The sequence below is a fragment of the Lepidochelys kempii genome, chromosome 22 (assembly GCF_965140285.1).
Source record: "Lepidochelys kempii isolate rLepKem1 chromosome 22, rLepKem1.hap1, whole genome shotgun sequence".
NCBI lineage: Eukaryota > Metazoa > Chordata > Testudines > Cheloniidae > Lepidochelys > Lepidochelys kempii.
In genome coordinates this window covers 3,995,888-4,022,367 of record NC_136401.1, presented here as the reverse complement: position 1 = coordinate 4,022,367, position 26,480 = coordinate 3,995,888, and the positions used below count along the sequence as shown (strand labels likewise).

Here is a 26,480-nt window from a genome sequence, read left to right as displayed (position 1 = left end):
TCTTAGGCTTGTCCGATTATTACAGACGATTTGTACCGCAATACAGCTAAATCGCCACCCCACTGACAGACCTAACCAAAAAGAAACAGTCAAATGCCATTCAGTGGACCAAAGAGTGTCAGAAGGCCTTTAACCACCTTAAAGCAACACTCATGTCTGACCCTGTACTAAGGGCCCCAGACTTTGACAAACCGTTCCTAGTAACCACAGATGCGTCTGAGCGTGGTGTGGGAGCAGTTTTAATGCAGGAAGGACCTGAGCAAGAATTCCATCCTGTAGTGTTTCTCAGCAAAAAACTGTCTGAGAGGAAAGCAACTGGTCAGTCAGGGAAAAAGAATTTTACTCCATTGTCTACACTCTGGAAAAGCTACACCCATATGTTTGGGGACGGCATTTCCAGCTGCAAACCGACCATGCTGCGCTACAGTGGCTTCATACCGCCATGGGAAATAAGAAAAAACTTATTCAGTGGAGTTTAGCTCTCCAAGATTTTGATTGCGACATCCAACACATCTCATGAGCTTCTAACAAAGTGGCTGATGCACTCTCCCATGAAAGTTTCCCAGAATCAACTGGTTAAAATCGTCTTTGAGATGTGGAAAATATTGTTAGTCTTTATATACTTGCTAGTATAGTTCAAGGTGCATGTGTCTTATTAACTCTGTTTTTTCCTAGAACTCCAGGAAGAAATCCCAGCCAGCGTTTCACCCTAGCTGAGATTTGGGGGGTGTTTCATAAATATAAAGGGAAAAGTAAGCACCTTTAAAATCCCTCCTGGCCAGAGGAAAAACCCTTTCACCTGTAAAGGGTTAAGAAGCTAGGATAACCTCGCTGGCACCCGACAACAATGACCAATGAGGAGACAAGATACTTTCAAAGCTGGAGGGGGAGGAAAACAAAGTGTCTGGGTCTGTCTGTATGATACTTTTGCTGGGGACAGAACAGGAATGGAGTCTTAGAACTTAGTAAGTAATCTAGCTAGATATGCGTTAGATTATGATTTGTTAAAATGGCTGAGAAAATAAGCTTTGCTGAATGGAATGGATATTCCTGTCGCTGTGTTTTTTGTAAGTTAAGGTTTTTCCTAGAGGGATTCTCTGTGTTTTGAGTCTAATTACCCTGTAAGGTATTTACAAGCCTGATTTTACAGAGGTGATTCTTTTTTACTTCTATTAAAATTCTTCTTTTAAGAAACTGTTTTTTTATTTTTCTCAAGATCCAAGGGTTTGGGTCTGTGTACACCTATGCAAATTGGTGAGGATTTTTATCAAACCTTCCCCAGAAAAAAGGGGGGAAGATTTGGGAAGATTTGGGAAGACATTTCCAAATGGCTCTTTCCTAATAAAAAGCCCTGTTAGACTTTTGGAGGTGGCAGCAAAAGTCGTAGGGCAAAATGTAAAATAGTTTGTACCTTGGGGAATTTTTAACCTAAGCTGGTAAAAGTAAGCTTAGGAGGTTTTCATGCAGGTCGCCACATCTGAACCCTAGTGTTCAGAGTGGGGAAGGAACCTTGACAAGCAGTCTCTCGTTGGAGTCTGTTTTTGAAGTTTTTTTGTTGAAGAATTGCCACTTTTAGGTCTGTAATCGAGTGACCAAAGAGATTGAAGTGAACTACAGAATTTCCACAGCAAACCTGGCTCCAAAAGCACAGGGAGCATTTGGGGTTTGTTCTCTTTGCTTTGCCATGTGCAGTCGCACAGAGAGGGCTTTCAAAAGTCTCCCCTCCCACAAAGCGGGAATGGGAAATGATTCTCAACTTGAAGCTTGATGTGAATGAGGATGTCTGGACCACAGGACCAGGGACTAACATGTGTGCTAGAGAAACCAGTGACACACAGAACCAGGCTAAGGAAAATGTTTCCTGGAGTCAATAACTGGAATAGTAGTATTGTGCAGGAGAATGTCTCACAAGAGGCGTTAGTGCATTGTTGGTTTGGTAGCAGAAGTCACAGAGACGGGGAGGTCTAGCTTTGGGTTCTGGCCAACAGAGGGATGAATTTTATTGTCTTCATATTTCAATAGAAAAATTCAGACCCAAACTGTGTGTGGTGGGGGGTTCTGTGGTTTGCATTTGTTTTGTTTTGTTTTTCTCATTTGAAATGTCCTTGATAATTTGTCTGGGAAAACCATTTGGACAAGGCCAAGGACAAGTTAGAAGAATTAAAAATCTCCATGGCAGTGAGGGGGTCCCTCAGCGCCGGGGGAGGGGTGGAGATTTTTATGAGGGGAGTTGAGGTGATAAATGAGAGGCTTTTGCTCCAGCGAAAGAGAGGTTTGGCAGGTTCATTTTTATCAAGTGACTCCCCCGCCCAAACACACACACAAACACACACACACACTGCTCCCCTGCTGCTGCTGCCCCAGCTCAAACCCCACTGTCACCCCCAGCATGTGACCTACAGCTTCCTGCTGACAAAGCCCTTATATATCAGAGAAAAACTCCCCTAGTCTGCCCCTTCTCCCAGCTGAGCCCTCCCCGCACAGAGCCCAGGACAGCCCCGACCTAGCTGGATCTCGTGGCAGATGACCAAGGATGCGCGTTGCTGACACAAGGAGCCAAGTGGGCACACACCCAAGCAATGTAATAACTGTGTCAGTTCCAGTGACATAACTGTGCAGTACAAACATTGCCTGAGTATTTCACTCCGTGCACTGAGATGGGAGCGTAAAACACCCACCCACCATTGAAATCCCCCAATTTACTATCTCTGCCCTTCCCAGAAAGTCATAAACTTCAGTTCTTTCTTGCTAGCAGAGGGGAACTTCAAGTGCTACTAATGTTTACGACTGATTAAATAATGTTCAGAGTTTAATTAATATAGTAGAAAAATACACAGTAATTTCTTGACCAAACACCACAAGGTGAAACAGGAACAGAGACAAACCTTGTCAGTAAAGTCACTTTTCCCCAAAGATCCTCAAAATATTCTTAATTCCCACCCCACCACCATAGGACATCTGTACAGGTTAAGTGCCCTGCATCCATCTTCCCATTAGAATTGCCCTTGTTGGACATTCCCAGACCTTGGTATTGGTGAAATACAGAATTTGAGCAGCAAATCCGGCTCCCTGCACCAAGGGGGGGGGGAAGGGATGTTCTTCCTGTCACTTACTCCTTTATAATACCACAGAGAAAGATTTTTCAAAAGCCAAACCATCCCCGCACCACCCTCAGTCAGCCAATGAACAGGGAAAAGGTTACAGACAGCAGAGACCTTAGAAACAGTTAAGTCACAACAAGCCCACCTCACAAAGTGGTCGAATAGTTAAAACAATACCCTGCTAATCTTTCGTCATCCTTGGGGGCAGAAGCTGAGGAAGCCCCCGAAGGTGTGGGGGCCACAGGCTCCCAAGCTGTGGCCCCACCCCTTCCCCCTGAGCCCTCCTCCTCCCCCCCCCAAGATCCCAACCCCACATCGCTCCATCTCCCCGAGACCCTGCCCTCTGCTTGCTCCTCTCCACTCTCTCATGCAGTCCCTTGCCCTTAGGGCCAGTAAAGAGTTGGAGAGCATAGTTTCCCCAACCTTTAAAAGTTGGGTGCCAGGCCCCACTTCCTCCCCCACCCATTCCAGCATCTCTGCTTCTGGGACTATTTTATTCCCCCCCATCTCTCTGAACCAACCATTTCCGTCCTTCAGCTCAGTGTCAGTCCCACACTCTTTGCTTCCTACACAGAAAGATTCACACACAGACCTTGCAAGGAAAACCTCCCCAAGGAGTCAGAAGCACCTGAAGTGCTGGAAAATCGAGGAAAACTGACAGTGGGACCCAGAGAGGTTCCCCAGCAGATGAAGGGGATCCCCTGCTGTCCAGGGTCACCAATTGTAGGGAAGAACCAACTGGGTTTGCTTTTGGGAAGCTGCCAGGAATCAGATCTAAAATCATTATTCAGTCTGAGATATAGTAACAGCATCCACAACCCCAGTGTCACAGCTCTTGAAATGGCTTGGTCCTTATATTTTACCAGCCACAGAACTAAAGGGATTTGAAATAAATCCCTGTTCAGAGTCAATGAGGAGTGAGGGAACTTGGGGCTTTTCATTTCTTAGCCTCTGGCACCATCACATGGCCCTTGCAGTTTACTCTTTATAACAGTGGTCACCACCCATCAACTGCGATCGACTGGTCGATCCTGGAGCCTCAGCCAGTCGATCCCGATCTCTGAGCCACTAAAAGTCCGGCTGGCTGCTGGCACATCTCTATGGTCTGTGGGAAAAGGGGGGGGGGGAGAGGCAGCTCCACGTGCTGCCCCTGCCCCTAGAACTGTCCCTGCAACACTTAGCCTCAGCCTGGAGCCCCCTCCTGCACCCAAATTCCCCCCCAGAGCCTACACCCCTCACCCTTCCTACACCCCAACACTTTGCCCAGGTCCGGAGCCCCCTCCGGCACTCAAATAATGATTTTAGATCTGATTCCCCAGAGCCTACACCCCTCGCCCCTCCTACACCCCAACACTCAGCCTCAGCCCAGAGCCCCCTCCTGCACCAAAATGCTCCCCCAGAGCCTGTACCCCTCACTGCCTCCCGCACCCCAAAACTCTGCCCCAGACAAGCAGGCTGCTAGAGAGCAGCTTTGGTAAGAGCACATCAGTCTCTAGGTGTCTCTGTGGCGCAATGGGTCAGCGTGTTCAGCTGTTAACCGAAAGGCTGGTGGTTCGAGCCCACCCAGAGACAGCGATAAGCCTGTGCTACTTTCTTGCTCCTCAAGACCTGCTAGGAGCCTCAAAGGTCCCTTTTTGCCACCTCAAAACCGTCCCTCTTGGCCTCAGTGGTTTCAGCTGGTGGCCCTCAGAGTGCGCTGGATGCGACAAAGAATCCCATCTCCCAGCAGCCATGCCAGGGGCTTGGGCTTAATCCTCACGGCCGAGCACAAAACCTTCAGCCGGGAACGTTTCGCTCTCTTCCTGCCAAGTGGTCTCTGCTTCCTGCAACCTTTCCCCCAAGTTCATTGGCTGGCTGGGCAAGAGAGGGTCTGTACTACTGAAAAAGACCAAGTGCCAGGGACAAAACACTCCAATCCCGCCTGGTGCAGGGAGCTGGGTTTGCTCTTCAAATTCTGTCGTTCGTAAATGTCCAGGTCTGGGAATGTCCCACAGAAGCATTTCTAATGGGCAGCTGGCTGCAGAACAGTTAAACTGCACAGAGCTCCTGTGGAGGATAGATGGGAATTAGAAACATTTTGAGGATCGTTTGGGAAATTAGCCTTTGCTGACAAGGTTTGTCTCTGTTCCTATTTCACCTTCCGGTGTTATGCAGAGGGATCTTTGGCATATTTTTGCAAGCTTAATAACTATCTCCGAACTTCAAACTTCAAAATTGGTGTCATCTGATTTTTGCATCGCCCTGTGAAAAAACAACGGACACGTGGGGCTTTCTACAGGGTGTCATGATGCTAAAGTTGGGGAATTCAATCGCTGTACTCGTGTGTGTGGGGTGTTTCTCCACAGCTGACTCAGAGCTTCCAGCCTCGGGCTGCCCCTGCCTCACTGCCAGGCACACCGGGCTGTTAGCTGCACCCACTGTCCTTGCCAGGGGTCCCTGCTGAACCCTGCGGGTGACTCTGCAGGTGGAGAAGGTGCTGTGTAGCGATGTAGAGCAGGTGCAGGAAGGAGCCGGGGTCACTATTCAAATTCTGAATTGCACAATTTTCCAAAGTTGGGAATGTCCAAAACCAATTCTATCGGGAAGGGGAATGCAGAGCAGTTACACTGGAGGGGCCCAGACGTCCAATGGGGGTGGCGAGGAAATTAATAAAGGGAAGATCATTACCAAAATTAGTCGTCACTGACAAGATTTGTCTCTGTTCTTATCTCACGTTATGGTGTTATTTAGAGGAATTGGTATATATTTTTACTATGTTAATTAAACCCATAAGTTTATTTAATCAAGCCAAAAACTTTGTGTCACTTATTTTTTCTCTGTCCTAGCAGGAATGAATTGAATTTTGTGATGTTCTGGAAACTGCAGAGAGATTAACTGTGGGAAATTTACAGGTTTCAGAGTAACAGCCGTGTTAGTCTGTATTCGCAAAAAGAAAAGGAGTACTTGTGGCACCTTAGAGACTAACCAATTTATTTGAGCATGAGCTTTCGTGAGCTACAGCTCACTTCATCGGGTTCCGAAAGCCCATGCTCAAATAAATTGGTTAGTCTCTAAGGTGCCACAAGTCCTCCTTTTCTTTTTTTTTGTGGGAAATTCAGTCTCCGTGTTTATGAGCTGATGTTTTCCTCTCACAGTTCAGTGCCTGCATAGAAATCCTAAGGGGGATCTAAGTGCTGGTGTATGCTGGGCAATTAACTGGCAGAGCTATGTCTCTCAGGGTGTGAAAAATCCACACTCCCAAACCAATAGAGTTAAGCTGACCTAAGCACTGGTTAGATAGAGCTAAATAGAAGGAAAAATTGTTCTGTGAATATAACTTATTACAGCGATGGGAAAACCCCTCCACTCACTGTAGCAACTTTCTACGCCAAAGTGCTATCGCAGTGTCACAGCAGGGTTTTAAGTATAGACAGACTAAGAGTGAGACCAGATCTGGCTCCAGTTCGCATGCTGCGGCACTAAGATTGCAATAATCATAACACTTTTGTCCTTCCGTAGTTGGCAGGATTTGAACCTGCGCGGGGCGACCCCAATGGATTTCAAGTCCATCGCCTTAACCACTCGGCCACAACTACGTGATGTATGGCTATTTCACTACACTATGATTCAGTTCTCACAGAATTGTCACTTCAAATTGCTCAGATCCACTTCCCCTGCAGACATTGCTGTAGATCATTGTTCATTCCCCACACTGACAATTCAGACAGTCCCTTTCCTAGTCAAATCTCCAGCACGTCATTCCAATAGCAGGGGTCAGGATTTCTCTGGGGCATGGACATTTTTCAGGGGGTTGGTGCATGAACTCAGCCTTGCATTCCATCCTTGATGTTTCATGGACTAACAAGAGCAGCATAAAGAAAGAGCCAAGCCAATATCTCCCTGTCAGGGATGCAGGTGGCCACATCCCCTCTGTCTGACCATTGCCATTGCAGGAGAGAAGGGTTCACTGGAGTTGAATGCCCTGTCTCAGACAGGACACATAGGGAAGTTTTGCTGTTCATGGATCTGTGCAAAGGAAATTGTGTCTCTGTCTTTTCCCCAGTGACTCCTACATCCCACCCCCAACATCTTCTGGTTGAACGAGGATGGGTCATTCAGAAAGTCATTGTGTTTGGATGTAAAGGTGTGAAATGATGGTAAAATTGACCGTTCTTCCTAGTTTAAATTCTGTAACTTCTACATTGGACAATAATACTCAGCTCTTCACTGGCTACGAATGAAAACCAGGTCTGCCGTATGAGAGACAATAATTCTACCGGAAACCACAAATTTTCAAACTATAAAAAAGTGACCTCTCCATTGTAGGCCACACTCACTGCTGGGGACCGACACCGGGATAGGGCTGACACTCAGAGGAGCTCTGTGCTTCTGGTCTCCATGGAATTATTTGGACATTAAACCTATCGGGATGAAGAGGTTCGAGTTACCTGTGCCCTGTTCCTTTAAGGCATTGGAGCAATGCTGGGGAGATTGAAGGGCACGGAGCTGGGGAGCAGTGTGTGCTCCAAGGAAAGTTGTTGTGCTCTGGTGACACAGGGCGGGTGTGGGGATCTTGTAAGCCGTGGGGTTTGTGTAGAGATAAAGTTCACTAACCCCCAGGTTCAAAGCCGTTCCTGCTCTGGGCTATACAGGGCAGTCTTTATTGAGAGTGTAGCTCACTGGTTGAATAGTTGCCTGCAGGGCAATGGGTTCCTAGTTCAAATCCAAGCACTTCCCTTTAAAAACTTTTTCAAATGAAAATCGATTTCCAGACCCATCTCCAGTGTGTTCAGGAGTTTTCTGAATGGGGATGCTTGAAATGAATGAAAACACTCAGCAGTTCCCCTTGAGAATGTAGAAAACCCAGCAGAGCAGTCCAGCAGCTGAAATCCACTCCAGTTCTCACGTCTCCAAGAGGGACACTCTGTATTTGGGGCATGTGCAACACCTCTGGGATGATGACAGGTGAAAAAATGCTGGATTCAATGACAGCTGAGACCACAGGAGGGGAAGGTGAATGGCAGCACCACTCAGGGTCATAACACTCAGACCCAGGGCTTCACTGTCACTACCCCTGTGTTTGTCCTCATTTATATCTTAAGAAACACACCCTTCCCTCTCTCCCACACACTGTCACACCCACCTTTTCCCCTGGAGCCCACCCCAACCCTGCCCTACCCCTCTCCCACACACATGCCATGGGACACAGCCTCTCCGTGACTCACCCAGGTCGGGACTTGCCTCTGCATTGCCCTAACAAGGGACCAATGAGCCTACAAATAGAAAAGACTTCCCTTCCCTTCTTCAGAGTCTCGTTAACCTCACCCAGGAGAAGTTCCAGCACCGGGTGGCTCAAAGCACCAACCTTCCCCTCAGCAGCGGAAGGTGGGAACCAGCTTGATCACACGGAAGGAGGCTCCCCACCTCTGCAGCTGCTGTCCTGCAGTCTTTCATATGGATTTGTTTTAGGTAATGTAACCCCCTCGCCCCAAATCCATCCATGGAACAATGAGACCGGGGACTAACTGTGGGCTCCAGTGGTGCAATCGGTAAGCACGCATTACTGATAGAGCAGTGCTCTGTAGGGTGATGTTTAGGTTAGTTCAAACCTCACCGGGAGCACCAGCTTTCTTCAAGCAGGTGGCTTCTGCCAATCATTTTGCCCTGCGGAAAATACAATTCCAGCCCAGCAGACACCGAGGTCCCTTCCTTTACCGAGTGCAGGGTAGATTTCACACATCTACAAGGCTCTGCTCTCCATCAGCCACCTGTGTCGGGAGGGGTCAAGCCAAGCCCAGAGCTCTGCCCATCCTGTGATTCTTGATCCCCTGACTCCTGCTTGGGGGGTCTTTCATGTGGGTCCCCACGTCTGTACCCTAGAGTTCAGAGTGGGGTAGGAACCCTGAGATCTAGACTGGACGCACCAGGAGCTCACGTCCTAGCTTTTATGATGCCCAACCCCCAACTCATTCCCAGGGTTCTAGCTGAAGCCAGAGCATTGCCCTGAGAGGCCAAGAATAGGTTTCAGTCCTGAAGAAAGCAGGACTTTCAGCACAAAGGGAAAACTGCACAAGCCCAACTGCGAAGGGACTTGAGCCCTCAATTGCCTGATCAGAAGTCAGATGCCTTATCCATTAGGCCACATGAGAAAAGCCTTTCCAAGCACTTCTTTGGAAAAGGTGGATACTGTGTTTCTCTGTTCAGCTACTGAGGGGGCAGAGACTCTCTGGGCACAAGAAGTCGAGTTCCCAGTGAGACGTGAGACTTAATTCTATGGAGCCAGGTGCAGGACTTTGGCAGGAAGGCTTAGGCATGGGGGATTGGGGAGCAGCAGGCGGGTCGGCTGTCTAGGTGCAGAGATTTATTGACCCTGAGGTGCAGGAGGGAGGAAGAGGAGGAAGAATTGGCAGTGGCCGTGGAGAAAAAGAGGATGGGGAGAGGATCTCAGCAAGCCTGGCCAGCTCAGTCCACAGAGCATCAGGCTTTTAATGGGCGGGACCAGGGTTCAAGCCCCTGTCCAGGCAACTCAGCTCTTGTGTACCAGGAGCCAAATCATTCCTGGTGGTGTCCAGAGCCATGTGTGGGAAAGGGAGGCTGAGACTTGTGCACCCTGCTCTGTGGCAGGGATCCTGGTAGCTCAGACTCAGGTGTTGGATCATATTAAAGAAGTTCTGTATTAAAATCACAAATGAGTTTGATTCCCCAGAGTTTAAGTTCCAGGGTATTGCTGATTAAGAGCTCTCTTGGTTCTTGGTGCTGTTTCTCTCCCTCTCTGTGTGAAAGTTGCAAGCTGCTAATTGTGTGAGTACATTCTAAGACAGAGTCTATTCTCAAAGCAATCCTGGCCCGCCCCGGCTGATGGAGCGCAGAGCCCCGCGACTCAATGGCAGGTCGAGTTGGGGCCGCGTAACCCACCCTCCCCGTGCTCCAGGGCTGGGGAGGCTGGGGCTGCGCAGCCCACTCTGGGGCTGGGAGAAAGCTTGGGGGCATGAGCCTGGGGCGGGAGCTGGCAGCTGTGGTGGGGGGGGCTCTGGGCTCCAGCGGGGTTTGTGGAAAGGGCAGGGCCTCATGCAGAAGGGGTGGGGTGGTGGTTTAGTCTCCCCCAGATGGCGGTTCACATCCCGCACACGGTGTTGCAATGGAAGAGGCTGCCCACTCTGCACTTGTAGCGAGGTTCCCCCACTACGTGGCCGTGCAGAGGCTTCAGGAGACAGGCGGGTGACAGCAGGGGAAGGGGCGACGCAGGAGGGTGACAGCTAGGGAAGGGGTGAAGCATCAGACAGGCAGGTGATGGCAGGGGAAGGGGCAACATGGGAGACAGGCGGGTGATGGCAGGGGAAGGGGCAACATGGGAGACAGGTGGGTGATTGCAGGGGGAGGGGTGACATGGGAGACAGGCGGGTGGTGGCAGGGAAAGGGGCGATGTGGGAGATGAGAGGCTGATGGCAGGGGAAGGGGTGCTGCGGGAGACAGAGTGGCGACAACAGGGGAAGGGGCAACGCAGGAGATGGGCGGGTGATGGCAGGGGAGGGGGCGACGTGGGAGACGGCCGGGTGATGGCAGGGGATGGGGCGATGCGGGAGCCAGGGGGTCAATGGCAGGAGAAGGGGCGACATGGGAGATGGGCGGGTGATGGCAGAGGAAGTGGCGAAATGGGAGACAGGTCGGCAACGGCGGGGAAAGGGGCGACGAGGGAGACAGGCAGGCGACGGCAGGGGAAGAGGTGACGCAGGAGATGGGTGGGTGATGACAGGGGAAGGGGCGACGCGGGAGACGGGCGGGCGATGGGAGGGGATGGGGCGATGCAGGAGACAGCAGGGGAAGGGGCGACGTGGGAGATGGGAGGGCGATGGCAGGGGATGGGGCGATGCGGGAGACGGGCAGGCAACGGCAGGGGAAGGGGTGACACGGGAGCCCCAGCAGCAGGGAAATGACAGGGCCGTGGAGTGGCAGTGACGCAGAGGGAACAGGGCAGACTGAGAGCCAGTTGAGGGAGTGGCAGCAGCAGAAGCTGAGGTGTCGCTCGATGCCTTCCCCTCCCTCCCTCCCCCACCACTGGGGTTTGCTGACCACAGGGAGTGGGGGTTGGGGGAAGGAGCACGGAGTAGGGGGGGTCTGTTAAAGGAACATTGGAAAGGACTGTCACACCGCTCGGGGAGAAACTGAGGCGAAGGACACTGCCCAGCGTACTCTGGGGTGGGAGTTTTGCTTATGATGTACATTTGAATTTGTGATTGTAGATTTAACTATAATTAATCGACAGCCCTCATTTTTACTATATTAATTAAACCCATAACTTTATTTACTCAAGCCTAAGAATTAGTGTCACTTAATGTTTCTCTGTCCTAGCAAGAATGAACTGGATTTTGTGACTTTCTGGAAAATACAGTGAGATTAAATGTGGGGAATTCAGTCTCTGTGTTTGTGACTTGATGTTTTCCACTCACGGTTCATTGCACGCACTGAAATGCTCAGAGAGATTTAAGGGCTGATGTACTCTGGACACTTAACGGGCAGAGCTACGTCTCTCCGGGTGTGAGAAATCCACCCTCCTAACCGATGTCGTTCAGCTGACCGAAGCCCTGGCGTGGATAGCGCCAGGTGGATGGAAGAATTCTTCTGTCAACCTGGCTACTACAGCGATGGGGAAACGCCTCCGATCACCGTAGCAACTGTCTACTCCAACGTCCTACAGCCATGTTTTAAGTGCAGACAGCCTACGGGCAGGTCTACACTACGGGGCTCAGTCGACCTAAGTTACGTAACTCCAGCTACGTGAATAATGTAGCTGGAGTTGATGTAGCTTAGATCGACTTATTGCGGTGTCTGCTCTATGCTGTGTCGACGGGAAAGTTTCTCTTATCACTTACCTTATGCTTCTCCTTCCGGTGGCATACCGGAGTCGACGGGAGAGCGGTCAGGGGTCAATTTAACAGGACTTCGGTAGACCCACTAAATCGACTGCCCCCCCCCCCCCCGCCCCGGTGGATTGATCGTCACGCATCGATCCACTGGCACGTAGAGACAAGCCCTAAGAGTGAGACCAGCTCTGGGTCCCGTAGGCACTGTGGATGCTCAGACACTGACCCTGTAACAATGAGATCACGCTAACGCTTCCATAGTCGGCAGGATTCGAACCTGCGCAGGGGGACCCGAGTGGATTTCTAGTCCATCGCCTTAACTGACTTTTCAGTTTTTCTCACTACGTTATAGTTCTGTACTCTGCGAGTTCTCACTTCCCGTTGTTTGCCCAGACTGGCTCCCCCAGCACACTCACTACTGTGTCATTCTGCATCTGTGTCCAGGCTGAAAAGCGAGAATTTCTGCCCATTTCCCGTCTGACTGGAGCACGATGAGAGTGTGTTTGTGTTAATGCCATTGCTGTAGACTGTTCATTTCCAACTTGGACCATTCACACAGTCCCTTTCCCGTTCAAATCTCCAGCCACTCAGGGATTCCAATAGCAGGGGTCAAGGTTTCTCTGGGGCACTGAAATGTCTCAGGGCGCTGGTGCGTGAACTCAGCCTTGCGTTCCAGCCTTATTGTTTCACGGACTAACAGCAGCAGCAGGAAGAAAGAGCCGAGCATTCCTGCTCCATACAGAGGAGTTTGATTTTGCTGCTTTCAATCCTTGGGCTCCACTGGGAGAAGGAACAATTCAGGTGTCATTGAACTGAAGGTGGGAGATGATTTCCTGACAGGGACAGCTGTCTCCTATTAAAGGTGTTTATCTGGTACCATGTAGCAGGCAGGCCTTGTTCCCAGGTCTCTCTGAGGAAATAAAGTTTCTGTGCAAAATACCACAACTTGTAACAGAGAGGAGGGAAAGGCGATGGGACCAGGACATAAGGGATGAAACATAACATGGTTCTTTCATGTGCATTAACTCTGAAAAGAGATTGATCTCCACTCCATTGTATTTGAAGGGATGTTTAGTTTTACCCTGGGTAAAATACAAGGCTGACTTGTACCCTGGGTAAAATACAAGGCCCCCCCGACTGCCGCCAGTGCTGCCCTTAGCTGCAGGCTGATTTTTCTGGGGAGGGGACGTGGAATTGACTTGTTTGCTGCTGAGAAGTGAGTCAGGCCAGTTCTCTGGGCACCAGAACTTCCAGCATCTGCCCAGTCCAACCCAGGCTGCTGCCCTGCCCCAGCCACTGCCCCAGTGAGGCCCTGCATTTTGAATCTAGAGCAGCATACCTCAAATTCGGGGATTTTTCTACAGCCAGGACAGCCTCCTGGGCAGAGATGCAGGTGGGGGGAAAGCAGCAGCCTCTCCCTGCAACATCCAGCTGTTGCTCCTGGATGCACGGCCTTGGTGTTTGCTGGCGCTACCAGCAGGGGATCGGCGTCATGTACCTCCCAGCCCCTTGGGCTCCAGGCAGCGCATCTGCAGACATGTGGGGCTGGGGGTGTTCTTGACAGGGTAGGAAACTTCAACTCCGCAGTCAGCTGCTGAGTTCCCAACTCACCTACCAGGGGGCTGAGAGGCTCTGGGGGAAGACTTTGGGCTCCAGCTTGCCAGGGCTCCAGGAGTGGGCTTGGGCTGTTTATAACAGGCAGCTCAAGAATGGCATCAGATGAGCAGACTATTGCTTTAACTACTAGGCCACCTTGCCCAATGAACGGCCTCTTATTTCCTTGTTTCTTAGGTCTCTGCTTCCTGCAACCTTTTCCCCAAGTTCATTGGCTGGCTGGGCAAAGGGAGGGTCTGTACTATTAAAAAAGACCAAGTGCCAGGGACAAAACACTCCAATCCGGCCTGGTGCAGGGAGCTGGGTTTGCTCTTCAAATTCTGTCGTTCCTAAATGTCCAGGTCTGGGAATGTCCCACAAAAGCATTTCTAGTGGACAGCTGGCTGCAGAACAGTGAAACTGCACAGAGCTCCTGTGGAGGACAGATGAGAATTAGAAACATTTTGAGGATCGTTTGGGAAATTAGCCTTTGCTGACAAGGTTTGTCTCTGTTCCTATATCACCTTCCGGTGTTATGCAGAGGGATCTTTGGCTTATTTTTGCGAGCTTAATAACTATGTCCGAAACTTTATTTACTCAAACCGGCACTGGTGGGATAAGGAACAATTCAGGCTGTCACTGAACTGAAGGCGGGAGATCATTTTTTGACTGGGAGAGGGACACCTCCTCTTAAAGGTGTTTGTCTGGCTGGCAGCCCTGGTTCTCCAGGTCTCTCCTGAGGGAAGAAAGTTTCTATGCAAAATACCAAAACTTTTAAGGGAGAGGAGGGAAAGGTGATGGCCGCACGATGGGGCCAGCATGAACCACAACGTGGTGCTTTCACGTGGGACGACTCTGAACATTGACTGATCTCCACTCCTTGGATTTGAAGATATGTTTACTTTTGGACTTGGTGAACTGAAAGGCTGAAGCAATTATATCCGGGGTCTCAAACTCCCAGCCTCCGGGACATTTGCGGCCCGCAAGCCTCCCCAGTGTGGCCCGCAGGGCTCCAGCAGTTTTGGAGCTGGGTCTCACCCTTGGCCCCACCTGGTGCCCCCAGACGCTCTCCCTCCCCACTCCAAGGGCCCCGGCAGCGCAGCGGAGCTGAGTGGCATCTTCCTGCTCACTCCAGCGGCTACCGGCCCCTCCCTGTGGCCCCGGGGCGGGGGGGGGGGGCTGAGCCTCCATGTGCTGCCCCTCCCTGAGTGCCTCTGCGGCCAATGGGACATTGTGGGGGTGGTGCCTGGGGGAACAGGGGGCAGATGCCCGCCCTGCCTTGGAGCTCCAGGTAAGTGCTGCACCTCCGACCCCCTCCCAGATCCTGCATTCCCACCCCACATACCCCCCTCCCACCCCAACTCTCTCCAGAGCCTGTACCACATCCCCCCAGGCCCCAAACTCCCTCCCAGAGCGTGCACCCCCCTCCCCACATACTCCTTCCCTCCTTCCATTCCTCAAGGCCCTCCCACAGCCTGCACACCCTTCTTCCGCAGACCCCAGCCTCCAAACTCCCTCTCAGAGCCTGAACACCCTCCCCCTCCTCCTGCACCCCCACCTCCTGCCCCAGTTCAGAGCCTCCACCCAGGACCCAAACGCCGTCCCAGAGCCTGCACCCCAGATCCCCTCCCCGACCCAAACTCCCTCCCAGAACCCAACCTCTCACTCCTGTTGCACCCAAATTCCCTCCCAGAACCTGCACGCCATTCATCTACCCCAGACCTCTTCTCCCACCCAAACTCCCTCCCAGAGCTTTAGGAAGGTGGGGGCAGAGTTTTTTGGGGGGTGGAGTTTTGGGGAGCAGGTTCTGGGCAGCATGAGTGACTTTATTGGCCAACTGGGAGAATTTGAGGATTGACACTGGCCCTAAGGTAAAGTGAGTTTGAGACCCTGCTTTAAGGGATTGGAGCAATGCTGGGGAGATGGAAGGGCACAGAGCTGGGGAGCAGTGTGTGCTCCAAGGAAAGTTGTTGTTGTGCTCTGGTGACACAGAGTGGGTGTGGTGATTTTGTAAGCTGTGGGGTTTGTAGAAAGATAAAGTACACTAACCCCCAGGTTAAAAACTGTTCCTGCTCCAGGAATCCTTTGTTGACAGTGTAGCTCACTGGTTGAATAGCTGTCAACAGGACAATGGGTTCCTAGTTAGAATCCAAATGCTTCTCTTTAAAAACTTTTTCAAATGAAAATCAATTTCCAGACCCATCTCCAGTGTGTTCAGGAGTTTTCTGAATGGGGATGCTTGAAATGAATGAAAACATTCAGCATTTGCCTGGCGAATGTAGAAAACCCAGCAGAGCTGTCCAGCAGCTGAAATCCGCTCCAGTCCTCGCGTCTCCAAGAGGGACACTCTGTATTTGGGGCATGTGCGACACCTCTGGGACGATGAAAGGTGAAAAATGCTGGATTCAATGACAGCTGAGACCACAGGAGGGGAAGGTGAATGGCAGCACCGCACAAGGTCATAACACTCAGACCCGGGGCTTCACTGTCACTACCCCTGTGTTTGCCCTCATTTATATCCTAAGAAACACACCCTTCCTCCTTCCCCACACACTGTCACACCCACCTTTTCCCCTGGAGCCCACCCCAACCCTGCCCTACCCCTCTCCCACACACATGCCATGGGACACAGCCTCTCCGTGACTCACCCAGGTCGGGACTTGCCTCTGCATCGCCCCAACAGGAGACCAGTGAGCCTACAAATAGAAAAGACTTCCCTTCCCTTCTTCAGAGTCTCGTTAACCTCACCCAGGAGAAGTTCCAGCACCAGGTGGCTCAAAGCACCAACCTTCCCCTCCGCAGCGGAAGGTGGGAACCAGCTCGATCACACGGAAGGAGGCTCCCCACCTCTGCTGCTGCCGTCCTGCAGCATTTAATATGGGTTTGTTTTAGCTAATGCAACCCCCTCATCCATACATACATCCATGGAACAAGGAGACAAGCCCCTAACTAGGGGTTCCACTGGTGCAATGGGTTAGCACATAGTACTTATAGAGCAGTCCTGTCTGGAATAGTGCTGAGGTTGTGAATTCAAACCTCACCTGGAGCGCTGGTTTTCTTTAAGCAAATGGCTTCTGCCAATCATTTTGCCCTGTGGAAAATATAATCCCAGCTCAGAAGATACAGAGGTCCCTCCCTTTACCGAGTGCAGGGCAGATTTCACACATCTACAATGCTCTGTTATCCACCAGCCACCTGTGTCAGGAGGGGTGAAGCAGAGCCCAGCGCATGGCTCGTTCTGTGATTCTTCACCCCCCTGACCCTCCTCAATCTTTGCTCCCCAAACCATGTTTGGGAACACCCTTTTGGCTATGAGACTAAAACACTGCCTGTGTGTATGGTTTTTGTTTATACCTGTATGGGCCTGTGCAGTGTGTGATTTTCTCTTTCTCTCTGTGTGTTTGTCTCTCTGTTTGTATGTTCATGTGCATCCGATGAAGTGAGCTGTAGCTCACGAAAGCTTATGCTCAAATAAATTGGTTAGTATCTAAGGTGCCACAAGTACTCATTTTATTTTTGCGAATACAGACTAACACGGCTGTTACTCTGAAACCTGTAAATTCACTGTAACTTTTCAAAATATCCACAGCTTTGCCAATTTTCACCAGGAATTTTTCTCCATCAACCAATTCTCACTTGTTCCCTACCACTTGGTGACCATTGCCCCAGGGCACTGTCACTCTCAGGGTCCTGATTTCCCATTGACCCTTCCCCCTTCTATTGGGACTGGGAACTAGCCAACCAAAAAACCCCACAAAGTTTTAATAAAGGGTTACACAAGCCAGCTCCGTGAGGGTCACTGATGACCAGAGAAGGCAGCAGAAACTGGTCCCATGGTGTAATGGTCAGCACTCAGGACTCTGAATCCTGCAATCTGAGTTCAAATCTCAGTGGGACCTCATTGTAAATCCCTGGAGCTCAAAGTACTCCTGTCTCTGACTGTGCAAGAGCAAGTTGTTTACCTTCTACTGGGTGACTCGTGACCACTGGAGCAAGGTCTTTGGGTGGGATGGCTGCCATGGTTTGGGGCTCTGGAACTGGGTACTGATGCCTGCAGTCCTGTGGTTTGACCTGGTGGTTGGGATTCTCGCTGCTTTACCTGATGCCCATAAATTTGTCCCTTGCGCTTGCTGTCACACTTTACATCTTTCCCACATGGCGCTTGAAGAAAGGAGTGGCAGGGCCAGGCTTCATAGTCAGGGCCAGGCAGGAGGGAGGAAGAGTCCCAGGATGGAGCACAGGACACCTCTCCTCCTCTGGGCACCTAGAGCAGAGGTGGCTGGTGCTGACAGCTCCAAGGGAAGGTTTATAAGCCACAGAGCCACTGTGGGCAGGGCAAGAGGAGGGGGGACCATTCCTATGCATGGCCAGCAGATGGACATATGACACCAGGCCGCCAGCCTGCAGTGGGTGTTTGGCATGGCAGGGATTTCGACTCCAATGCCTTAACCACTCGGCCATCGCAGCTGCGAGCACACTAGTGCTTCAATGCCACAGAAACTGGTAAATAATCACAGTGCCCAGGCTTGAAAAGAAAAGGAGGACTTGTGGCACCTTAGAGACTAACAAATGTATTAGAACACAAGCTTTTGTGAGCTACAGCTCACTTCATCGGATGCATACAGTGGAAACAATAGTAGGGAGATTTATATACACAGAGAACATGAAACAATGGGTGATACCATACACACTGTAAGGAGAGTGATCAGGAAAGGTGAGCTATTACCAGCAGGGGGTGGGGGTGGAGTACCTTTTGTGGTGATAATCAAGGTGGGCCATTTCCAGCACTTTACAAGAAGAGTAGGAGGGGAAATAAACAAGGAGAAATAGTTTTACTTTGTATAATGACACATTCACTCCCAGTCTTTATTCAAGCCTAAGTTAGCTGTATCCAGTTTGCAAATTAATTCCAATTCAGCAGGGTCATAAATATAAAGGGAAGGGTAAACACCTTTAAAATCCCTCCTGGCCAGAGGAAAAACCTTTCACCTGTAAAGGGTTAAAAAGCTAGGATAACCTCGCTGGCACCTGATCAGAATGACCAATGAGGAGACAAGATACTTTCAAAGCTGGAGGGGCGGGGGAAACAAAGGGTCTGGGTCTGTCTGTGTGATGCTTTTGCCAGGGACAGAACAGGAATGGAGTCTTAGAACTTAGTAAGTAATCTAGCTAGATATGCGTTAGATTCTGATTTCTTTAAATGGCTGAGAAAATAAGTTGTGCTGAATGGAATGGATATTCCTGTTGTTGTGTGTTTTGTAACTTAAGGTTTTTCCTAGAGTGATTCTCTATGTTTTGAATTTAATTACCCTGTAAGGAATTTACCATCCTGATTTTACAGAGGTGATTCTTTTTTACTTTTTCTTCTATTAAAATTCTTCTTTTAAGAAGCTGATTTTTTTTATTGTTCTCAAGATCCAAGGGTTTGGGTCTGTGGTCACCTATGCAAGTTGGTGAGGATTTTTATCAAACCTTCCCCAGGAAAGGGCAGTTAAGATTTGGGAGGATTTTGGGGAGAAAGACGTTTCCAAACGAACTCTTTCCCAATAACCGGTGTTAGACTTTTGGTGGTGGCAGCGAAAGTCCAAGGGCAAAAGGCAAAATAGTTTATACCTTGGGGAAGTTTTAACCTAAGCTGGTAAAAGTAAGCTTAGGAGGTTTTCATGCAGGTCCCCACATCTGTACCCTAGCATTCAGAGTGGGGAAGGAACCTTGACAAGCGTCAATCTCAATTACAAGCAAGCGAAAGTGTCAACTCAGAGAGAGTATCCAGAGTAGCATCCGTGTTAGTCTGTATCTGCAAAAAGAACAGGAGTACTTGTGGCACCTTAGAGACTAACAAATTTATTTGAGCATAAGCTTTCATGAGCTACAGCTCTCTGCATCGGATGAAGTGAGCTGTAGCTCATGAAAGCTTATGCTCAAATAAATTTGTTAGTCTTTAAGGTGCCACAGGTCCTCCTTTTCTTTTTTCAGAGAGAGTAGTGTCAATTGAGCGGTTTGTGTTGTAAGGTGTCCATGTCAATTACAAAGCATCGCTTAGAGTTAATTAATGGCTTACAAGGTACTTAGAGTCAATTGACAGTTTGCAAGCTTTAACACGGACACTGTCAGCAGCTAAGGAGAGCTGCAAATCAATATTGCAGAATTACAATTATTTCAAATAGTGGAATTACAAATATTATAAACAGAATTACAAATATATAAAATATGCCAACAGCCTGGCCCTGGCACTCCTTTCTTCAGGTGCCACGTGGGAAAGAGGAAAAGTGTGGCAGCAAGTACAAACTTGTGGGCATCAGGTGAAGCAGCGAGAATCCCAACCGCCAGGTCAAACCACAGGACTGCAGGCATCAGTACCCAGTTCCAGAGCCCCTACCCATTGCAGCTATCCACCCAAAGACCTGGCTCCAGTGGCCACGAGTCACCCAGTAGGAGGTAAACAACTTGCTCTTGCACAGTCAGAGACAGGAGTACTTTGAGCTCCAGGGATTTACCACGAGGTCCCACTGAGATTTGAACTCAGATTGCAGGATTCAGAGTCCTGAGTGCTGACCATTACACCATGGGACCAGTTTCTGCTGTCTTCTCTGGTCATCAGTGACCCTCACGGAGCTGGCTTGTGTAAGGGGACTGTTGACCCTTTATTAAAACTTTGTGGGGTTTTTTGGTTGGCTAGTTCCCAGTCCCAATAGAAGGGGGAAGGGTCAATGGGAAATCAGGACCCTGAGAGTGACAGTGCCCTGGGACAATGGTCACCAAGTGGTAGGGAACAAGTGAGAATTGGTTGATGGAGAAAAATTCCTGGTGAAAATTGGCAAAGCTGTGGATATTTTGAAAAGTTACAGTGAATTTACACATGAAGATACAAACAGAGAGACAAACACACAGAGAGAAAGAGAAAATCCCACACTGCACAGACCCATACAGGTATAAACAAAAACCACACACACACACACACAGAGCCATTCACACATAAGGGAAAGCCACTCAAAACATACAAAGAACAAATCCACACCAAAAAAACAAAACACAAAAACCACACACGAAAAGAATATTAAGCAAAAACCAACATGCATGCAAAAATCATACACACACGCACACAAAACTGGGCAAGGCATCCACAAAAACCACCCAGGACCCACATGCACATCAACACGACAGACACAAAACATACCAATATACAGAAGTCAGGCAGGGTTTGAGTCTCACAGCCAGGAGGGTGTGCACACAGGTGATTTGGGGAGCAAAGATTGAAGGGGAGTCAGGGGGTGAAGAATCACAGGATGGGCAGCGCTCTGGGCTCTGCTTGACCCCTCCTGACACAGGCGGCTGGTGGAGAGCGGAGCCTTGTAGATGTGTGAATCTGCCCTGCACTCGGTAAAGGAAGGGACCTCGGTGTCTGCTGGGCTGCAATTGTATTTTCCGCAGGGCAAAATGATTGGCAGAAGCCAACTGCTTACAGAAAACCAGTACTCTAGCTGGGGTTTGAACTCACAACTGCAGCATGGCTCTATAAGTCCTGTGCACTAACCCACTGCACCACTGGAGCCCATGTTTAGGGGCTTGTCTCTTTAGCTCATAGATGGATGGGTTGGCGGGGGTTGCATTACTAAAACAAATCCATAGGAAAGGCTGCAGAGCAGCAGCAACAGAGCTGGGGAGCCTCCTTCTGTGTGATCAAGCTGGTTCCCACCTTCCGCTGCTGAGGGGAAGGTTGGTGCTTTGAGCCCACCCGGTGCTGGAACTTCTCCTGGGTGAGGTTAACGAGACTCTGAAGAAGCGAAGGGAAGAATTTCTATTCCGGCTGATCTTCATCTGTCTCCTGTGGCCCTTCAGGCTCTCTGCTCCCCTGTTGGGGGGATGCAGAGGCAAGTCCCGACCTGGGTGAGTCACGGAGAGGCTGTGTACCATGGTGTGTGTGTGGGAGAGGGGTAGGGCAGGGTTGGGGTGGGCTCCAGGGGAAAAGGTTGGGTATAACAGTGTGTGGGGGAGGGGGAAGGGTGTTCTTCTTAGGATATAAATGAGGGCAAACACAGGGGTAGTGACAGTGAAGCCCCGGGTCTGAGTGTTATGACCCTGTGCGGTGCTGCCATTCACCTTCCCCTCCTGTGGTCTCAGCTATCATTGAATCCAGCATTTTTCACCTGTCATCGTCCCAGAGGCGTCGCACATACCCCAAATACAGAGTGTCCCTCTTGGAGACGCGAGGACTGGAGCGGATTTCAGCTGCTGGACAGCTCTGCTGGGTTTTCTACATTCGCAAGGGGAACTGCTGAGTGTTTTCATTCATTTGAAGCATCCCCATTCAGCGGACTCCTGAACACACTGGAGATGGGTCTGGAAATCAATTTTCATTCAAAAAAATTTTTAAAGGGAAGCACTTGGATTTGAAGTAGTAACCCATTGCCCTGCAGGCAACTATTCAACCAGTGAGCTACACTCTCAGCAAAGACTGCCCTGTATAGCCCAGAGCAGGAACAGCATTGAACCTGGGGGTCAGTAAACTTTATCTGTATACAAACACCATGGCTTACAAAGTCCCCACACCCGCCTGTCTCCCACGTCGCCCCTTCCCCTGCCGTCGCCCGCCTGTCTCCCATGTTGCCCCTTCCCTTGCCATCACCCGCCGTCTCCCACATCGCCCTTTTCCCTGCTGTCTCCTGTGTCGCCCCTTCCCCTCCCGTCGCCCGCCTGTCTCCTGCATTGACACTCCCCCTGCCATCACCCGCCTGTCTCCTGTGTCGCCCCTTCCCCTGCCATTGCCCAACAGTCTCCTGCCTCGCCCCTTCCCCTGCTGTTGCCTGCCTGTCTCCTGTGTCACCCCTTCCATCACCCTCCTATCTCCCACGTCGCCCCTTCCCCTGCCGTCACCCGCCTGTCTCCTGCAGCCTCTGCATGGCCACGTAATGGGGGAACCTCACTACAACTGCATAGTGGGCAGCCTCTTTCATTGCAACACCAGGGGTGGGGCATGAACCACCATCTGGGGGAGACTAACCTCTTGCCCCGCCCCTACCACCTGAGGCCCCGCCCCTTCCACAAACCCCACTGGAGCCCATAGCCGCCCCCCCCACTGCAGCAGCCAGCGTCCGCCAGAGGCTTGTGCCCCCAGGCTTTTTCCCAGCTCTAGAGTGGCCTGCACGGCCCCAGCCGCCGCAGCCCCGGAGCACCGGGAGGGCGGGTTACGCAGCTCTGACTCGACCTGCCATTGAGTCACGGGGCTCTGAGCTCCATCAGCCTGGGTGAGCCAGGCTGCGGCCGGGACCCAGGCCTGGGCAGCATGGCCGTGCTTCCCTGATGAGGCATAAGACAGGCCAAGGGCTGTGTGCATCCAACAGGGAAGTGGGATGGAGGCGTCTTCAAGCCGGCGTGTCTTGTCTGTTTCTCCCTTGCCGCTTGAGTGGAGGTGGGAAGGGAGCAAAACATGCCAGGTTCAAGGTTTTTTCACTCTGCCATGAGGATTGAGCCCAAGCCCCTGGTATGGCTGCGGGGAGATGGGATTCTGGGTCTTATCCAGCGCACTCTGCGGGACACCAGCTGAAACCACTGAGGCCAAGAGGGGCAGTTTTCAGGTGGCAAAAGGGAAACTTTGAGGCTCCCAGCAGGTTTTGAGGAGCAAAGAAGTAGCACAGGGTTAGCACCATCCCTGGGTGGGCTCGAACCACCAGCCTTTCGGTTAACAGCCGAACACTCTGACCCCTTGCGCCACAGAGACACCTAGAGACTGATGTGCTGTTACCAAAGCTGGTGCCTAGCAGCGTGCATGTGTGGGGCAGAGTGTTGGGGTGCGGGAGGCGGTGAGGGGTGCAGGCTCTGGGAGGGAGCTTGGTGCAGGAGGGGGCTCCGGGCTGGGCAGGGTGTTGGGGTGTAGGAGGAGCTGTGGGGTGTAGGCTCTGGGGGGGGAATTTGGGTGCAGGAGGGGTTCCGTACCGGGGCTGAGTGTTGGGGTGCAGGGTCTGGAGGGAGCCCCGGGATGTGATTTGGGGTGCAGGTTCCGGCTTGGAGGTGCTTACCACTGGTGGCTCCCAGTCAGGAGCTGGCTGCTGGCACGTCTGTGTGTGCGGCCCCTGGGAGGGAGGGGGGCAGCGGGTCTCCATGCGCTGACCACACCTGCAAGCGCCACCCCTACAGCTGCCATTGGCCGGTTCCAAGCCAATGGGAGCTGCGGGGACAGTTCTGGAGGTGGGGGCAGTGCGTGGAGCTGCCTAACCCCCCACTTTCCCCACGGGCCCCAGAGATGTGCCAGCAGCCAGCCGGGTCTGGGAGGGGCCCGGGGCCAGGGCAGACACGCAGCCTCTGAGCCCCGCTGCGCTGCTGGACTTTTAGAAGCAAAGAGTGTGGGGTTGTCACTGAGCTGAAGGAGGGAAATGGTTAATTGAAAGAGATGGGAGAGGAATAAAATAGTCCCAGAAGCAGAGGTGCTGGAATGCGGGGAAGGGAGTGGGGCCTGGCTCCCAACTGTTAAAGGTTGGGGAGACTATGCCCTCCAACTCTTTACCGGCCCTAAGGACAAGGGACTGCAGGAGAGGGTGGAGAGGAGCAAGCGGGGGCCGGGGTCTTGGGGAGATGGGGCAATGCGGGGTTGGGATCTTGGGGATATGGGGGGGCTCAGGGGGATGGGGTGGGCCACAGTTTGGGTGCCTGTGGCCCTCACACTTTCAGGGGGCTTCCGAAGCTCCTGACCACAAGGATGACAAAAGATTAGCAGGCTACTGTTTTAGGTGCTCAGCGCCCACTGACAGCGAGCTCTCACCCGCACCCCCCACCTGCTAGCCGGCCTGACCCACAACCTCCTCCTCTTCTCCTTCAGCTCCTCCCACCTGCCAGTGATCAGGTGTGTGGGAGGAGGGGGGAGAGGAAGAAATAGGGCGGCATGGCAAAATACTGGACAGGGGTGGGGAGCAGGGCCTGAGATGGAGCAGGGGTCAAGCAAACCCCAGGAACTCTCAAAGTCAGCACCTCTGAGTACAGAAGCCTCCCCTGTGTTATACCAGTAAAATAAAAACCAGCAGGATCTTATTAAAGGGGAAAAGGCAAAATGCCACATTTATTGTGAATACAGAAAGAATCATAGTAAGCAGTTAGTTATAGCTATAACATTCCATTCAATTTTATATTTATTCTCACATTCATTCATACAAACACACACACACACACAGGTTCTGCAAGGTTGTTATTATAGTTACCAGCCTTAGAGTTGCTCATGCCAAGCCACTGGCCAGGTGGCCTGAACATGAGGAGGGAGCAGGGCTTGTCAGATGCTCATCTGATGCTCCTGGAAGTTGATTTGCAGAATCAGACCCCAAAGTTCTCACTTTGTAGAGTCCATTTTTATAGGAATTTCTTCCTATGCCAGTCTATGGGAATTGCTTCATCATGCTGTTGCTGAATCAATCAGCATATGGTACATTCCTGACGGCTCTGTGCTGCCAGATGTTATCTTGTTCTTTGGTTCTCCCATCCTTGAGGCTGTTGGGTGGATTCCAGTCTGCCCTCCAGGGGTCCTCCGGTTGTTTCCACTTGACGCCTTCTTCAGCCGATGGACGCTGGATTCTTAGACTGGCACCTCCCTGATCATTCAGTTATTATCCACACCAAGCATCCATCCACATACATCCTCTATCTCTATTTTAATCACAATTGTTGACAAAGCGAGATGAATACAACAAAAGGGCGGGGAGTCTCTGGGTGCTGTTTCTGTTCTTACAGAGTATTGCTTTGAGTCTCTCTCTGTGTGAGTAGTTGTTGTTACAAAGAATTGCTTTGAGAATAGACTCTGTCTCAGAATGTACTCACACAATTAGCAGCTTGCAACTTTCACACAGAGAGGGAGAGAAACAGTTCCAAAAACCAAGAGACCTCTTAATTAACAATACCCTGGAACTTAAACTATGGGGAATCAAACTCATTTGTGATTTTAATACAGAACTTCTTTAATATGATCCAACACCTGAGTCTGAGCTACCAGGATCCCTGCCACAGAGCAGGGTGCACAAGTCTCAGCCTCCCTTTCCCACACATGGCTCTGGACACCACCAGGAATGATTTGGCTCCTGGCACACAAGAGCTGAGTTACCTGGACAGGGGCTTGAACCCTGGTCCCGCCCATTAAAAGCCTGATGCTCTGTGGACTGAGCTGGTCAGGCTTGCTGAGATCCTCTCCCCATCCTCTTTTTCTCCACGGCCACTGCCAATTCTTCCTCCTCTTCCTCCCTCCTGCACCTCAGGGTCAATAAATCTCTGCACCTAGACAGCCAGCCCGCCCTCTGCACCCCAATCCCCCATGCCTAAGCCTCCCTGCCAAAGTCCTGCACCTGGCTCCATAGAATTAAGTCTCACATCTCGCTGGGAACTCGACTTCTTGTGCCCAGAGAGTCTCTGCCCCCCTCAGTAGCTGACCTGAGAAACTCAGTGTCAAGGTTCCTTCCCACTCTGAACTCTAGGGTACAGATGTGGGGACCTGCATGAAAACCTCCAAAGCCTACTTTACCTGCTTAGGTTAAAACTTCCCTAAGGAACAAATTATTTGCCCTTGGATTTCCACTGCCACCACCAAACTTTACCTGGGTTCCTGAAAAAATGGAGTTTGGACACGTCTTTCCCTCAAAAATCCTCCCAACCCTTGCACCCCACTTCCTGGGGAAGGTGTGGTAAAAATCCTCACCAATTTGCATAGGTGACCACACACCCAAACCCTTGGATTTTAGAACAATGAAAAAGCATTAAGTTTCCTTACAAGAAGACTTTTAATAGAAGTAAAGGAATCACCTCTGTAAAATCAGGATGGTGAATATCTTACAGGGTAATTAGATTCAAAACATAGAGAATCCCTCTCGGCAAAACCTTAAGTTACAAAAAAGACACACAGACAGAAATAGTCATTCTATTCAGCACAGCTATTTTCTCAGCCATTTAAAGAAATCATAAGCTAACACGTAGCTAG

The 26,480-nt window shown here is 50.8% G+C and overlaps 5 non-coding genes across 5 annotated transcripts; 2 read left to right on the top strand and 3 right to left on the bottom strand.

Annotated features, from left to right (window-relative positions):
- Positions 1–4,599: 4,599 nt before the first annotated feature.
- TRNAN-GUU (transfer RNA asparagine (anticodon GUU)) lies at positions 4,600–4,673 on the top strand. The gene has a single exon. It is a non-coding gene; the product is annotated as a tRNA-Asn (tRNA).
- A 1,921-nt stretch (positions 4,674–6,594) lies between these two features.
- Positions 6,595–6,676, bottom strand: TRNAS-UGA (transfer RNA serine (anticodon UGA)). Its single transcript has one exon. It is a non-coding gene; the product is annotated as a tRNA-Ser (tRNA).
- A 10,685-nt stretch (positions 6,677–17,361) lies between these two features.
- Positions 17,362–17,433, top strand: TRNAQ-CUG (transfer RNA glutamine (anticodon CUG)). The gene has a single exon. It is a non-coding gene; the product is annotated as a tRNA-Gln (tRNA).
- Positions 17,434–20,035: 2,602 nt separating this feature from the next.
- Positions 20,036–20,107, bottom strand: TRNAQ-CUG (transfer RNA glutamine (anticodon CUG)). Its single transcript has one exon. It is a non-coding gene; the product is annotated as a tRNA-Gln (tRNA).
- Positions 20,108–23,178: 3,071 nt separating this feature from the next.
- On the bottom strand, positions 23,179–23,252 carry TRNAN-GUU (transfer RNA asparagine (anticodon GUU)). Its single transcript has one exon. It is a non-coding gene; the product is annotated as a tRNA-Asn (tRNA).
- Positions 23,253–26,480: the final 3,228 nt, after the last annotated feature.